Below are 13,374 nucleotides of genomic sequence, written 5' to 3'. Positions count from 1 at the left end.
AGATGTAATCCTGAGACCATCAAACCGGTCACGCTCCATCCATTGGCTGGGCCTTGAAAATTCTGTCCATAAAATAATCTGTGACAAAGGTTTGACTGGTTGGGTAAAACCCCCATACTCCCTCCAGGACCCAAGCAAAGGTTTAAAGATCGTCCACCATCCCAAAGGAGGAGCCATGAGCAGCACAAATCCCACTTTGATCTTCCTGGATCTGAGGCTCGGCTATTGATCGAACTCTCTTCTCCAGTACCCCTGCATAGATTTGTATGTAATCGGAGTATATCCTCTACTCCCCATATACTGTTTAAATACCAGCCTAAATTATATATGAGAATGTAAGATATTGCAGTTTTACACATAAACACACTGTACACACACGCAGCCACACACACGCACCACACACACACACACACGGTGCACTGATGGATTCTGCATCTTTGTCTTGTATTGCAAGACTAGTGATGCTGCTTTGCATCCTGATTTATTTTAGCAATAGCAAAAGAAAAGTGTTAAAGCTCCTTAATCTGTAGTTCTACTTGAAGTTGGAAGAACCTTTCCAACCTGGAGGTTTTTGTGGAAAAAGGGAAGGTGCTCATTGGCTCAAGAGAACTTGACATTGATGTTCAACAAAAATGACATCTCCACTATGTTGACAATGAATGCAACTTTTTCCATACAGGAACTAACCAAATTGGTTCCCTGTATCTCAAAATGTGAAGCAGCGCTGCCAATATTGCATCGTATTTCACAAACTGAAGCAGAATCATGACAATGGCAGGCCTTTAGACGTGTACCGTAGTTAATTTGTTTATTTTTGTGTTGTACTTCTAACAGCGCATATAAAAGAATCTGTTACTGTTTGTGTGCCATGGGGTAGCCAACATATCGGCGTTTCATGGTCCAAGTCAAATATTCGCATCTGCCTCTCACACTTGCCCGTTTTGTCATTAATGTATAATAAGAAGCTATCCAGTTCCACAAGCCATAAAGCCTCCTTTTGAATCTATTTATACTAGTTTGAGCAATGTCACTAGTTGACTTGTATGGATTTATGACGACAAAAGTATACACTCCTTACCATGGGCGTCAGTTTGATTTCAGAAGTGCTGGGGACATTTACCATAAACCTGAGTAAGGTTTGAAAAGTGCTGGGTACGAGCTACGCCCATTACTTCCGAATTGAGGCTTCATGATAAATAATAGGCATTGCTTGTTATTATTATTATTTTAATATTGCTGATCATGGCTTACAGTTTAAGAAAACTCAAATATCCTATCTCAAAAAATTTGTATATTCTGGTAATCTTAATCTTAAACTGTAAGCCATAATCAGCAATATTAAAATAATAAAAGGCTTGCAATATTTCAGTTGATTTGTAATGAATCCAGAATGTATGACATTTTTAGACTCCAGAAAAATAAAGGACTTTATCACAATATTCTAATTTTCTGAGACAGTCCTGTAAACTTGTTTGTGTCGTTGTGCTGAACCACTTGCGAATATCCACGGTTACTTTGTGTTAACGGAGCAGCAGAGAGCAGCGTCTTGCTGCTGCAGGAAACTGCGCGCTGGAAGCAGATCAGTGACGGACACTGGCTGATTTATGGTTCCGCGTTGCACCAACGCAAAGCCTACGGCGTAGGATAAGCAGGGATGCGAATCCTGCGTATCCTACGCCGTAAGCTACGCCGTCGACTTAACGCGGGACCATAAATCAGGCTTGACGCGCGCGCATTTGTCAGTTTTCTTTTCGTCTTTTCAACTGAGCATGCAAACATATAAACTGAGGGTGCAATGCATGCTTATGCACCCTCGTAGAACCGGGCCTGCGGAACGCAACTTTTGATTCCCATTTCCCAAGCCCTACCTGGAGGTGAAGCCCGAGTCCTCCCCGCTGTCTGTCACACACATATAAAGATCTGGGCACAGACGCAGCAGGTCCTGTTGTCCCGCCACTAAGATTTTGCTGGCCTAATGTTTCCTGTGTTTTATTTTGTTCATTATTGTTAAATTTAGTGTTGATGTGTGTGTGACAGACGTGTGTATGGTGCGTTACTTAATTTTTTATTTTTATTTTTTTAAGTGGTGGGGACAAATCTGCTCGTCAGACAAAGTGGTGGGGACGCGTCCCCACCGTCCCCGGTGGAAATGACGCGCCTGCTCCTTACCATCTTAAGGACTTATAGACGGAGGGGTGTTTTAAGTCTGGAATGTTATTTTAATTTCAACAAAAGGGACACCTGTCCAGAGGTAAATGTTATGGTTTCATTCTTTACCCATGCTTTAGCTTCCCATCAGGTTTCATGGAATTTGGTGTGATGGTTCAAAGAACCGTAGATAGATAGAAAAAGAAACAATCAAACTAAAGTAAATGATGAAACTTCTGAACATCAGGATTTTTTCTTATCGGTGAAGCGAAAGTCAGAGTATCGGTGCATTTATGTTGGCGCTAATGACACCCGTCTACGCCAGTCGGAGGTCACTATAATGAATATTGTGTTGGTGTGTAAGTACGCCAAAACCATGTCGGACTCCGTAGGTTTCTCTGATCCCCTTCCCAATCTTAGACGCATGTCATCACTCCGTCCCTGGTTGTCTCGGTGGTGTTCAGAAAACGAAGTGGCCTTTATTGACAATTGGAAGACGTTTTGGGGAAAGCCCTGTCTGATTAGGAGAGACGGCATTCATCCCACCCTGGATGGTACAGCTCTTATTTCTAGAAATCTGTCTGATACTATTAGACACTGACAATCCAGAGGTCCATCCATGCCTCTCTGCTGCTTCTCGAGGACTACCGCCTTCCAATAAAAATATATGAATTACCTTATGTAATTGGCGATTCTAACAAGGTGCCGAGCAAAATAGAATTTGTGTTAATTCCTTGCCCTCCAAAAGTTCACCAAGTGTGGCGTGATAGAGGTGTTAATCAAAATAACCATGTAACAATAAAAACTAATGCGCATTTAGTACCAATTAAAGACCGAAAAATTAGATGCACCTCTCTTTTAGTAAGTGATTTAATTACCGAGACCTGGAGTGATATTTTCTGTTTGACAGAAACGTGGCTACAGGATGAAGAATTTGTTAGTTTAAATGAATTAACGCGGCCCGGTTACTTTAATTATCATATTCCCAAAGGATGGGCCGAGGTGGAGGAGGAGCGGAGATCTATAACTCCTAAAACACTTAAATGCAATTATAATACGTACAAAAGCTTCACGCTTAGTCTAACACTCCTGAGCTAGAAATCAGAGAAGCCAGTTTTGTTAGTGGTAGTGTACCGGCCCCCTGCTGGCGCTTACAGTATCTAGAGTTTCTGTCTGAGTTTACAGATTTCCTGTCTGGTTTATTGATCAGTACAGGCAAAGTCATCATACTGGGGGACTTTAACATTCATATGGATGTTGACAGCAATAATCTTAAATTCGATTTTAATTATCTTCTAGAATCGATGGGCAAAGCAAACAAACCGACGCACTGTTTTAATCATACTGTATCCTCGATTTCGTCCTCGCCTACGGTGTAGAACCCAATACTCTGTTAGTGTCCCCTGTAAACTTCCTCCTATCCAACCACTATTTAATAACATTTGAATTTAATATTGTCAACAATAAAGTGCAAAATAGGAGGTATTACTTTAGCAGATGTTTATCTGATAAAGCTATTGCTAAAATTAGGGAGGTTCTACCTCTGCAGATGTTGATATTCTTCAGTAACACTGAATATTTGCTGAACTCCGCTTTAGATGCAGTTGCTCCTTTGAGAAAGAGGGTCTTTAACCATAGGAGCTTAACTCCTCCCCGGTGTATTTCAGATATCCACATACTAAAACAAAAAGTGCCTAAAATGGAAAGGAAGTGGTATTCTTGTAAGTCTGTAGGTTCTTATCATGCATGGAAAGATAGTCTAATAGTATCTAAAAAAGCCCTTTGCAAAGCTAGAACAGATCATTATTGATAGAGGATAATAAAAATAATGCACGTTTTCTGTCACAACTCTGTTGAGCCGTGCATTCCTGTAGCTCTCATTAGTGAAGACTTTATCACTTTTTTAACAGTAAAATCATCAGAATTACCAGATAAACATATCCCTAAACTTAGGATATGTGCCACAGGTTTTTAAAGTTGCAGTAATTAAACCTTTACTTAAAAAAACCTTCTCTTGATCCAGACACCTTAGCTAATTGTGCTGCTTTTGACACTGTTGATCATGGCATTTTACTGCACAGGTTAGAGCATGTTGTTGGGATTACAGGGACAGCTCTACGTTGGTTTAAATCATATCTATCTGACAGGTTCCAGTTTGTTCATGTACATGAGGTTTCTTCAGAACAGTCAAGGGTCTGTTATGGTGTTCCGCAGGGTTCAGTGCTAGGGCCAATCTTGTTTAGTTTATACATGCAGCCGTTGGGAAGTATAATCCAGAATCACGGCATACACTTTCATTGCTATGCTGATGATACGCAGCTCTATTTGTCTATGAAGCCGGATGAGACAGAACCGTTGGTTAAACTTCAGGCATGTCTTAGGGACATCAAGGACTGGATGTCCAGGAATTTCTTGCTTCTAAATTCAGATAAAACAGAGGTTATCATTCTTGGTCCAGAGCATCTTAGGAAGGGACTAGATGGTGTTGCGATGGCTTCCAGTGCAACTTTGAGAAACCTTGGTGTTGTTTTCGATCAGGATTTGTCGTTTAAACCATATGTTAATCAGGTTTGTAAAATAGCGTTTTTCCATCTCCGTAATATTGCAAAAATTAGGAAAATCCTCTTGCAGAGTGATGCAGAAAAACTAGTTCATGCGTTTGTATCTTCTAGACTGGATTACTGTAATGTGTTGTTAGCAGGATGACCAAGAAATTTGCTGAATAGGCTCCAGCTGATCCAGAATGCAGCAGCACGAGTGCTGACAGGAATCAGCAGGAGAGACCACGTCTCTCCAGTGTTAGCGTCGCTCCATTGGCTACCTGTAAAATTCAGAATTCAATTTAAAATTGTATTACTTGCATATAAAGCCCAAAACGGCTTAGCTCCGCAGTATTTACAAGATTTCATAGTGCCTTATGTTCCTGGCAGAGCTCTCCGCTCCCAGGGTGCAGGTTTACTCGTAGTTCCTAGAGTATCTAAATGTAGATTTGGAGGGCGGGCGTTCTGCTATCAGGCACCATTACTTTGGAACCAACTTTCAATCTGGGTTAAGGAGGCTGACACCACCTCCACCTTTAAAACCTTTCTGTTTAGTAAAGCCTATAGTTAGTGTTTAGTAAACCTCTAGCTGGTGTTGGTAAATCTCTAGGTAGTGTAAACTCTAGTGTGTTAGAGTCAGTAGTCATAGTTGCAGCTATAGAACAAAACTATAATAGTTAGTCTCAAATATAGCTTTGCGGTAGATATGCTGCTATAGGCTTATGCTGCAGGGGGGCACCGACATGATCCGCTGGGCGGTGCCTCTCACCCTTCTTCTCTCCTTTTCCCTGCCTCTCTTCTCCATTACCATTTTTATTTATTATAAATATCTCATAGCTATCATTTTTGTCCATCGTTCCTGTAGTTTCTTGTGCCGGCCCCCCTTTTTTCTCTTTTGTGCATGTTTGCAGGCTGGAGCCTCGGGAGCTGCGTTCTGGCCTGTGTTCCCTCTGGGTCTCTGGAAAGTGCCTAGAGACAACTTCTGTTGTAATAGACACTATATAAATAAAATCGAATTGAATTGAACTGTCAGTTAGGAACAGTGGTGAAAGGCTGGAAATCTTTGACCACCTGATGTTATTGAAAGACACTGGTCAATGAAATTGACCAGTTAAAAACCTAAATTCAGCACCATATTCAGTATGAATATGTTTAATACTGTCTTTAAGAGCATTCACTGGTTGTTGAGATATTTGATCTTTGATTAAGTGGTGGAGTGACAACCATCAAAACACTATTCCCAGACCTGACATGATGACCAAAAGTGTCCAAGTGATTTGACCATTTTGATTTAGTTATGTAATTTTGTATTCACTGTAGTAGGTCTCCTTTTGTTGCAGTTTACTCTTTATCACCAGTAAAAGAAGAATTCCTCCTCTGTTCCCAGTATCTGTATTATTTCTGGGATATATGACAGTCGTGAGGGCTTGTCACATAAATCTGCAAGCCAAACTGACAAAAGGCTCTCAGACTATCACGAGCCAGTGAGAACTCTCCGTGGACACTTTGTAAGACAGTGACACTCCGTTCCTTCATGCTAAGAAAGATGAGTGGAGTTACAGTATGTTCTCAAGCCCTTATTTCTGCCATACATTTTACATTTTGCATGCCATATTTCTACAAAAATATTGATTGAATGCCCTCATATTTCTGCAGAACTGAGAAATGCTGGATTTATGGATTCAATTCAAGGGGGTGAAAACAATAAAGATTTCATTATCTACATATTATTCATGCTGTTATGCTGAAACCTGACTGCAAAAAATTCATGTTATATTTTTTTAATTATAACTTCATCATAATTATCATAGAAAGGTAAAATAAGATAATTAAATTATACTTACTTATTTATACCCTATATATATATATATATATATATATATATATATATATATATATATATATATATATATATATATATATATATATATATATATATATATACATATATATATATATATATATATATATATATATATATATATATATATATATATATAAAATGAGTCTACTTTGTACTGGTATGTGTATACATTTTACTAAAGGAGAAGGGCAAATGAAAGCAAGGATGTGTATGTACAGTATTCACATTTGGTTTTGTTTTTAACCCAGTGAGCTTGTGGGGTCAGGCAGCTTTGTGAGGAGACAGACGCTGGACACTATGAGGATAAAAGGTCTTTCGTTGGTCAAGACTTGAGTATGGGTAAGAATTGCTCTAAAACTTGAGTGAGAAATAGATATTTGGTTGTGACATTAAGGTTAGAGTGATTTTAGTGTTACAGCCAAAGGTGTAAGAGTAAGAATATTATGTAAATGGAAATTCCCAGAAAAAAGTGAAACAGGCTTGTGTTCCTGCATGCATCTGCACAAGGTGCTCAACACTTTGGAAAAGTGTGTGTGTGCTGAAACATCTCAATCACAGAGCAGAGATCAGGTTCAATTACATTTGCAACAACTTTGCGGTCTCTGCAGGCCTAGAAACCATTTATATGCTAATAAGTATGACGGCAGTAATGACTTGCAATAAAAAGACATCTGCTGCTTGATCGAATGTGATATTAGAGCATTACAACAATCAGCCTTTGCTACTTGTCTTGAAACCACTTGTTAGCTCCGTAACTCTATGGGAAGTGTTTTGACATCCTGCACTGGTAATGTGAAAACCCTTCCTGGCCTTTTGTTGTCTATCTGCTGCATGCACCTGGGTTTTGTTTGCATTTCAGTTACTTTGTGAGAAACAGACAGATTGTCTTCTCATTGAGTCCGAGAGAGACAGTTGTACTCTTTTTGGTGAACAAAAAAGAGACTGTAATGTTGTGAATGATACAGATATCAGGATCTCCATTAAGAACATAAATACAACCCCAACTTCAAATAGTTGGGACACTGTGTAAAATGTAAATAATGATCAATTGCAATTATTTGCAGATCTCATAAACCCATATTTTATTTATACCAGAACATAGACAACATGTCAGATGTTTACATTTATTAAATGTAATGTCTTAAAAAAATGTAACAAAACAAAAAACAATGCAATTTTTCTATTTGGTGGGAGCCTGGGTGAGTTTTCCGCTGTGCAGCATATCTTCTTTTAAAAGCAGTCTGTGTATATTTAAGAAATTAACCACCAGTTGCTGGACCTGCAGGAGAGGAACGTCAACATATTTCTGTCTGATATGAGATTTGAGCTGCTCAAATGTCAAATGTTTTCAGTTGGTGAAAGGTCTGAACGTTAGGCAGCCCAGCTCAGCACCTGGACCTTTCTACTATGAAGACATGGTTCTGCAATGGATTCAAGAAGCAGATGCAAGGCCTTCCTTGAAAAGGAGGTTGCCTGAATTGGACTTTATATTAGTCTAAAATCTGTATATATCTTTGATCATCGACATTTCTGTTCTGGATGTCCAAGATACCCGTTCCATAGGCACTAACGCACCCTCATGCCATTAGAGTTACAATCGTTGAAATGAGTGCTGATAAAAAGCTAGATGGCCATTCTCTTGTTGTCTGGAAGATGTAGTGTCCATGTTTTAATTAGTTTTTTAAATAATTTCAAATTTCAATTAATTTGACCACAGGACAGTTTTCTACTTTGCCTCATTCCATTCTAAATGAGCTTTGGGCCGGAGTGGACAGCAGAGGTTTTGGACCATGCGTGGCTTATTGATGCAATTTCCATTACAGAACCACACCTGTCTTTAATGCAGTACGGTCTGAGGGCCCAAAGATCACAAGCATCCAATATTGATTTTTAACCATCTCCACTGCGCAAAGGGATTTCTTGAAGATTCTCTTTTTATGCACAATCATGTCACTGACTGTCGCAGATTAAACTAAATAGTTGAAAGATACCACCAGGTGTTTCTTTTTAGGACCATTTTAGGACCATTTACAGACTTTCATTGCTTATTTCGCAACTTTCTCAAGACGTGTTGCTGCGATCAAATACAAATTATATCGTGAGTGTATGAGACTTACAAGTCCATGCTTTCTGTTTGTGTTCAAATCATACACAGTGTCCCAGTTTGATTAGGTTTGGTTGTTGTGTTTGTTTTATTTTTTTATATATATTTTATTACATATCATGTTCAATACATATGAATCTCAGTATGTTACATCCTCAGAACGAATAGTCAAAAGTGAAAACAACAAAGTCGATCACACAAATGGTATTAAATGACCACGGATATGGAACACAGTGGCCACCTACATCTGCATGAGGCAGAGTGTGGATCCCGTCTTATTACATGAGACAGGCCTGCTGTGAGCAGCTCACTTCAAGGGTCTGAAAGAGATCAATGAGGGAGAATAGCAGTGGGACTAGACTGCAAATTGAACAGCCTGTAATCACCTCTCACAGTTCACAGCAGTGTGAAAGTTCCACCCATGAAAAGCTTTAATCACAAGTCAAGCTGAATAGAGTCGACTAGCTGCTAATAAAGGGCACAGATAGCCTAAAGGGACACATTTGTGCATTTGCACACCCTTGTTGTTGCACACATTCATCCATGTCCTTGCATCACTTCAGCTAAATCACTCTTTGTATTCAAGCACAGTGCGTTTTACTTGTGACTTTATAAATCTCTGTTTTTAAATGAGCCATGCTTACATTGCTATTGCACATTTTTGATTTAGTGACTCTTATCACAAAAACCGAAGAGAAGATGCAGTGATAATTTATCAGCAAGGACGAGTGATACAACTGTCCCCCGTTGCTTGGCTACACAGAGATGAGAGTGACATCGGTCTGTGGCCTCAGTAGCAAAAAACCTGAGGGTCATTTGATCTTTCTTCAGCTAAGGACTTATTTAATATTCAATGGGTATTCGTAATATTAATCTGTAGGTAAATATTGCACAGTTTTAAGAGTATAGTTTGTGCATTACAGATAATTTTGCATTTAGCAGATTTACAACTCTCAGTCAAAGACCAGTTGAGAAACTGGGAGAGAAAAACATCAAAGGCACCATTAGGTTAATAAAGGAGGTGTGCAAGAGGAGACGTCATTAGTGAAAACCTTTTAAGATGCTTTCAGGGAAGCCATATAGCTGACCAGGTTTCTAGTGAGAGTGTGACCTTGGTGTGACGGTAAGCAGGTAATAAATCCAGCGGCCACAGGGACACAGCGTGTAGTTCATGGACAGGGAGGTCAATAAGGAGGCAAGCTTTGAATCTGAATGTGAAGCTGTCTCCTCCAATTTTTGTTTTGTTTTTATGTTTTAAAATGCAATGAAATAATCCTGCTCCATAAACTTGGTGAGACAAGCGCATCATGTTAAACGTAGCTCACCTTGCCATATGTCATACATTTTCTCTTCCATCTTCCTGTCAATCAATACTCTGCCCTGTCCAATAAAGTCATACTGCTAAAGATGGTGTGCAGAAACCACTCCAAATCAGAGAAACCTTTGTACATCAAATTTACAGTGCAATTTAAACGAGTTTTGCCACATGAGACCTGCGTGATAGTGAGACGCAATTTACTTTGGCACACAAAAAATATTACCGGGGAGAAATGTATCGATTAAACGTTCATCTGGGACACATAGGTAAGAGGTCAAACAAACAGCTTACACCATATGACTGTCATTAACCTCCAGCTCATTCTTTTTTTAAAAGAGGTTCCTGCCAGCATGTCAGACGTATTGGCAATAAAACTCCAGTCCAATCACAATCTGAAGGAGATGTGGGAGCTTATGCTTTGTCTTCTCATAATCACCACCAACATCCTGCTATGCAGTTGTGTTAAACACAGTGTGTGCTAGACTAATGTTTTTACATGAAGAGCTTAGTATTACACCACCAAAATAGATTTTTATACATTGAGAAAATGTTTGTGGTGCGCTGTGTTAAAACGTCTACTTCAAAAACCTTTAAGAAAACTGTTGTACAATTAAAGTTAGATATTTGTTTGCCTAAAAGACTGGTCTGTTACTACAATTAACAGCACAACAAAATATATTGTCTTTATTATATGAATGATTTTGTTTTGTTAGGCCTTTCTTTCCAGCTAACTAAATATCAAAAGTTATAACAGCTATCCATTGACTATGCCTGCCATCATACGAAAGACCAGGCCCCTAATTATACCTACATTTTTATTTTCATTATTTGCTTTATATAATTTCACCAGTTGTGGTTAAGAAAAGAATCTCCCACATATACGGTAGATGTCATGAATGTGAAATCTAACTATGGCAACCAAACCAATTTTTGAATCTGGGTCTAAATATGCTAATTTCTGCTGCAAAGTTGCACATTTTTAATGTGGGGGTTTTGGAGATCAACTCACTTACAGGGTTGGCCCCTAGTGGCCAATAAAGGAACTGCAAGTTTTCTGAGTTTCATGATAGATTCCACCTAGATGTCAGAATTTATACTCAAGAGGGTTGGAGACACAGGCGTAAATATCGGCGGTGCAAACTCCAGCACGGCCACCTCAGTGGGGCCCAGATGCCATCAGGGGCCCATGAAGGAAGCGAGGGAAAAAAAAAGTTTTTGTGAATGGAATAGTCCAAGAAGAAGGAGTCCTACCAGGCTATGTTGGCCTGTGGGACTCCTGACGCAGTAGATGGGTACCGGCAGGCCAGGCGAGCCGTGGCTCGGGCGGTCCTGGAGGCAAAAACTCGGGTCTGGGAGGAGTTCGGGGAGGCCATGGAGGAAGACTTTCGGTCGGCCTCGAGGAAATTCTGGCGGACCGTTCGGCGCCTCAGAAGGGGGAAGCAGTACTCTGCCGGCACCGTTTATGGTGTGGGTGGGGAGCTGTTGACCTCGACTGGGGATATCGTTGGACGGTGGAAGGAATACTTCGAGGATCTCCTCAACCTGACTTACATGCCTTCCACTGAGGAAGCAGAGAGTGGGGACTCTCGGGCGTGCTCATCCATCACCCAAGCCGAGGTCACTGAGGTGGTTCGTAAGCTCCTTAGTGGCACCGGGGGTGGATGAGATTCGCCCTGAGTACCTCAAGTCTCTGGATGTCGTAGGGCTGTCTTGGTTGACATGCCTCTGCGACATCGCATGGAGGAAGGGGACAGTACCTCTGGAGTGGCAAACCGGAGTGGTGGTCCCTCTTTTTAAAAAGGGGGACCGGAGGGTGTGCTCCAACTATAGGGGGATCACACTTCTCAGCCTCCCCGGGAAAGTCTACGCCAGGGTACTGGAGAGGAGAATACGGACGATAGCTGAACCTCGGATTCAGGAGGAACAAGGCGGTTTTCATCCCGGTCGTGGAACACTTGACCAGCTCTAAACCCTCCACAGGGTGCTCGAGGGTTCATGGGATTTGCCCAACCAGTCTACATGTGATTTGTGGATCTGGAGAAGGCATTTGACCGTGTCCCTCGTGCCATTCTGTGGGGGGTGCTCAGTGAGTATGGAGTCCAGGGCCCTCTATTAAGGGCTGTCTCTGTATGATCGGAGCAGGAGTTTGGTTCACATTGCCAGCAGTAGATCAGACTTGTTCCCAGTGCATGTTGGACTCCGGCAGGGCTGCCCTTTGTCACCGGTCCTGTTCATAATTTTTATGGACAGGATATCTAGGCGCAGCCAGGGACCGGAGGGGATCCGGTTTGGGAACCACAGGATTTCGTCTCTGCTTTTTGATGACGTTGTCCTGTTGGCTTCATCAGACCGGGACCTTCAGCATGTGCTGGGGCGGTTTGAGGCCGAGTGCGACGCGGCAGGGATGAGAATCAGCACCTCCAAGACCGAGGCCATGGTTCTCCATCGGGAAAGGGTGGCGTGCCTTCTCCGGGTGGGTGGAGAAGTCCTGCCTCAGGTGGAGGAGTTCAAGTATCTCGGGGTTTTGTTCATGAGTGAGGGAATGATGGAGCGGGAGATTGACAGAGGGATCGGTGCAGCGTCCGCAGTAATGCGGTCGATGTACTGGACCGTTGTGGTGAAGAAGGAGCTGAGTCGAAAGGCGAAGCTCTCGATTTACTGGTCAATCTACGCACCTACCCTCACCTATGGTCATGAACTTTGGGTAGTGACCGAAAGGACGAGTTCGCGGATACAAGTGGCAGAGATGAGTTTCCTCCGCAGGGTGTCTGGACGCTCCCTTAGAGATAGGGTGAGGAGTTCGGTCACCCGGGAGGAGCTCGGAGTTGAGCCGCTGCTCCTTCACATTGAGAGGAGTCAGCTGAGGTGGCTTGGGCATCTGTATCAGATCCTCCAGGACGCCTCCCTGAGGAGGTGTTCCAGGCATGTCCCACCGGGAGGAGACCCCGGGGAAGACCCAGGACACGCTGAAGAGACTATGTCTCTCGGCTGGCCTGGGAACGCCTCGGACTCCCCCCGGAAGAGCTGGAAGAAGTGTCTGGGGTGAAGGAAGTCTGGGCATCTCTGCTGAGACTGCTGCCCCCGCGACCCGGGAACGGATAAGCGGTGGACGACGGATGGATGGATGGAATAGTCCAATCACCTTAATAGGCTACCTGTCAGTCATGTTCAGTGCATGATGATGTTATGTGAGTTTTCAGCAAGGAAAAAAAGCAAACGAGAAAATAGATGACAAAAATAGTGTAGCATCATGTTTAGGAAGCCCAAACAAAAAAGCTGAGCACAAAATAGAAAAGAAAAAAAGAGCCAGGGTGCCGTTGAAGCAAAAATGACAAAAATTAGATCTGTTTTTACTGCAACCGAGGAAAAAGCCAGAATGCCGCCGTCAAACTGCATTGAC

This window comes from Cololabis saira, chromosome 3 (assembly GCF_033807715.1).
Source record: "Cololabis saira isolate AMF1-May2022 chromosome 3, fColSai1.1, whole genome shotgun sequence".
NCBI lineage: Eukaryota > Metazoa > Chordata > Actinopteri > Beloniformes > Belonidae > Cololabis > Cololabis saira.
Note: the sequence above shows the minus strand (reverse complement) of the source record.